Below are 4,286 nucleotides of genomic sequence, written 5' to 3'. Positions count from 1 at the left end.
AGATAAGTATTTTGGACTGTAGCAGCTTTCCACTGGACTGAAGTCTCAGCTAAAGACAGTTTGGGAAAGAGATGCCTTTCAACAGGCCAGCTGGAACTCTCTCTCTGCCCTCTTACTTAAAAGAAAATATCTGTTAGTACTTAAATTTTCAAGAATATCAATGGGGTGAGGCAGTGAGAAAAGTACTGTTCAGCCTGGTGGCTGCAGTATTATCTGGGAATTGCAGCTTCAGCTCTGGCTCCAGTAAATAAGGCATAATTTTACAGCAAGTGGAACCAGGTTAGAAAGAAAAGAAACTTGCAGCCATTTTCCTGAGCACATTGTTATTCCCTGTGTTATGAACTCTCATGAGAAGCATGGGGTTTGGGCTACAACCAAGAAACGCAGAAAAGACAGATTTGGAGTGTACCAATGAACAGAACAGCCCCTACAGTATCTGCAGCAAAAGACAGTCTCCCAGCACAATGAAAACATTGGAAAACATTAGAAAGTGCTCAGGCAATTTAGTGAGACGGTAGTTTATTAAGCAACCACACATCTCAAACAAAATTTTAAAAATCCGTTTGCCCACACACCCCTGTACTGTATGTAACGGTAAAATATAAACTATTTTGATATATGAATTCATGTACAAATAATAATAATGAAATACAAATGCAGTTGTGACACAGGCAAGCAATGAACGATAAAAAGGAAAGCATGAAAATAAACAGATGTGTAAAGAGGAGTAGCTGAGAATACAGAGCTTTGAAGCTTGCTCTGAATATAAAGACCAGTGTGCACTACAGTGTTTAGTTTCACCGAATGGTAGGCAGCATAGAAACATACACAAGTATTATTTCTCTTCTTGATCACGAAGCACTTTACAAAGCTAATTGAGTCCCCTCGCCAAGGATGGAGAATCCAATGCCTGTAGAAAAACAGTAATTTTATCTAGAACCCACAGAAGCATTAAAGCAGCCAATATTTCAAAAGCATTACAGCTAATTTAATCAACTGCTCAGATGAAAAAGACAGCAGCCTGAAATTCACTTGCATTCAGTATCAGGCAAACTGAATATTGTAACCATAAAATGGTATCTAAATCTGTAATTGCTCTTACAAAGGGAAAGATGGCTGGTCTAGAAATGCTAAAGAGACACATGTTTATGAATATATAGTCAGAGGAAGACACTTCACCCATGTGCTTGTTGGATTTCTAAAAATGTGCATTCTAAAAAGTGTGATACACAAAATGCAATAACATATAACAGTTACTCAAAAGCATGACTGAAAAGACAGCATCTCTGCTGTTATATGCTTCTTCGACTTTTTTTAAAGTTTGCTTTCAAATTTTGCCAAATCCTCTAACAATCCCTTGCAGATACTCATTTAACTCATGTTACAGAGGGTTTTAATAAAACCAAATGAACACCGAAGCCTTTCTCTAATGGTGAATAAGCATACCATTAACCCAAAAGCAAAGGTGTTGAGCCCATGGAGCATGGGAAATTACAGAAGCAGCCCTAGAAGAAGAAACCAGAGGCAGGACTGACCAAACAAGCATGTGTTATCCTTTTAGCTCCGCTGCAGCTCAGCACTGGGGATCCAGCAGTGTGGAGAAGCAGGCAGAGACAAGGAAGTTATGGTAGGATGCCATGCAAATGCTTGCCCACAGAAGTGCAGCCAGGCCTTCCCCCTTCCCGCACACAGGGATTTTGGTTCTTCTCTATGGCAGGAGTTTCTGCTGCTTCTCTAGAAGCTGTTTGTCTCTTCACTAGCAGATCCTACAGTCAGGAACTTGGTAGGATTTCAAAATCTCCTGGTAGTATCTTCATAGCCAGCTAAGTGTTTATAACTCATAGTTTTACATAGACATAAAAATCCTCTCATACTCTGTGCTGTAAGTGAAAGTTTTTTATACAATTTGATCACCAGTATACCAAAATATGCTAGTTCTTCATCTAAAAGCTCTCCATATGCTGCTGCCTGCCAAATAAAGCTGTTATTTAGGATATAATCCTATCCATGCTGATGCATATAGCAGGCATGTGCCTGTAAAATAGATAAATAAACAACTAATAGGCCAGACAAAGAAGTAAATCAGCTCATTAATAGAAAATAAGCAGTGCTGCCAGAACCACATCAGAAGAACTAACCTGACCAATCTTGCACTCAAGTGGACAGATTAAGGAAGTCATCATCCCCCTGTACTTGATGCTGGTGAGGCTGCACCTTGAATACTGTAGTATGGAGGCACTAGAGCGTGTCCAAAAAGGGCAGTGAAGCTGGTGAAGGGGCTGAAGCACAGACTTTATGAGGAGCAGCTGAGAGAGGTTATTTAGCCTGGAGGAGGCTCAGGGGAGTCTTTATTGCTGTCTACACTGACCTGAAAGGAGGTTTTAGTGAGGTGGGGGGTGGGGGTTTGATCTCTTCTCCGAAACAACTACAGATAGAACAAGAGGAAATGGCCTCAAGTTGGACCTCGGGTGAGACATGAGGAAGAATTTCTACATGAAGAGATTGGTCAAACATTGGAACAGGCTGCCTGGGAAGTGGTGGAGTCACCTTTTCTGTCAGTGTTCAAGAAATGTGTAGATGAGGCAGTTAGGGACCATGGTTTAGCAGGCAGGGTGATGATGGATTTACAGTTGAACTCAATGATCTTGAAGGTCTTTTCCAACCATAATGATTCTATGGTTCTATGAAGGAAGGATCACATAAAATCATAGCTACAAATGATCAGAATCTATCAGAGCACTTCTCATACAGACATCTTTTCTTCTGCAGCAGTAAAGCTGAAATTCCAAAACTAAAGTGAGAAAAAAATACTTCTTTTTTCATCTGAAGACAACTGTAATTTCTTCCAAATAATGAAATGTTTCTGTTCTACATGAATGGAATCCCTCTGAACAGCAGCAAAAACTAAAAGTATATTTTAACCAGTAGGTTTCTTAGAACTTACTCAGATCTTTCTCGTCTTGTCCAATACATAAGAATCCAGTAGAAATATTTTTCTGACACATAAACTATAGAAAAACAGACATATATTGAAAAAATAATTAGTATATGAAACTGGAATATTTATTACTCTATGACCCTACTTTTCCTGTCCCATTTTATAATCATTTAATATATTGCAGAACAGAATAGCCTTTTAAAGCTTATTTATAAATTACTGCATCAATAGTAATCTTGGAAACAATAGGCTGAGCTGAAAACTCTTTCAAACTTATAGAAGTTGATTGATAAATAGAAAAATGATGTCAACATTTAACCAGAAATTTTCATCTTTTGGATGTCTTCTCCAGCCTATGTGAATAGAGCTTTAATTGCTTACATGTGTGCATCTTTTTCTAATTTGTATTTTTTTTTCCTTTACATACAAATACCACATAACAATTCAGAACAGTTTTAGAAAAAACTGTTTGCAGTTGTTATTCGCATCCAAAACAAAGCTGTCGCATCATGCATCATGTAAGGTCTGGTAACTAGAGAAAGGCCTCCATAGATCAAATGAAGACCTGTCCAAATTGCCCAAACTTTTGTCATGTACATAGCACAACTGAAACAACTGGCTGTCAAACTGAATTTCCAAGATGATCTGTCTTTAGTCAGGCCAAGAACAAAATGAGACTGTTCTGTTTAACACTACACTCACACCAGCCAGAATTCAGGGCAGTATATAAATATGTGCCATAATAGTTTAAGAACTGTAAAGAACTTCATAAAAGCTTAGATTTCTCTCAGATGGAAAACTCACTTTGACTGATAAGGTTTCCAGATACTTTTACCCAAATCGGATATTCTCTCCTTCCAACAAGAGAAAGATAAATGTTCTTTTCTCCTCTTCTGAAAACTAGTGCTGGGAAATCATGCCAAGGTCACATCTGTGAGGCAAAGGAGGCTTCCTGAGCAGCTATTACCTGTATTTGAGCATTTCCTCCCAAAAGCTGAGCAACTCTTGCCAATCAGCAGGTGTGCATTGGATGCTGTGATTACATGCACCAAAGATAAGCCAGAAGAAATCTTGCACATGTGCAGGTAGCACTTGGGCATGCAGGTGGCCAAGGTGCAACAGTCCAGTGCAGCTTAATCCTCCCTGAAAATGTGTCCCATAAAGGACAGCTCTGAATCTTCATGGTCAGAAAATCCCTCTATCGAAAAGCTTCAGTGTTAGAAATCCCAGATAACAAAAAATGTGAAAAGTAGTAGCAGCCCCCTATATAGAAGTAGATATAAATACATATGCATTCTGTATACATCAGTTTTATTTTTGAGCCTTAAAATGGACCTTGAGTTTGCCT

At 38.8% G+C, this 4,286-nt stretch overlaps 1 long non-coding RNA gene across 1 annotated transcript; it reads right to left on the bottom strand.

Annotated features, from left to right (window-relative positions):
- Positions 1-622: 622 nt before the first annotated feature.
- Positions 623-3,847, bottom strand: LOC112952202. Its single transcript, XR_003250346.1, has 3 exons — positions 3,743-3,847; positions 2,945-3,008; positions 623-910 (listed from the first exon to the last, which is right to left on the bottom strand). It is a non-coding gene; the product is annotated as an uncharacterized LOC112952202 (long non-coding RNA).
- Positions 3,848-4,286: the final 439 nt, after the last annotated feature.

This window comes from Nothoprocta perdicaria, unplaced genomic scaffold (genome assembly GCF_003342845.1).
Source record: "Nothoprocta perdicaria isolate Ctin4 unplaced genomic scaffold, notPer1 scaffold_395, whole genome shotgun sequence".
In the NCBI taxonomy this organism is placed as follows: domain Eukaryota; kingdom Metazoa; phylum Chordata; class Aves; order Tinamiformes; family Tinamidae; genus Nothoprocta; species Nothoprocta perdicaria.
Note: the sequence above shows the minus strand (reverse complement) of the source record. Positions and strands in the feature narration are given on the sequence as shown.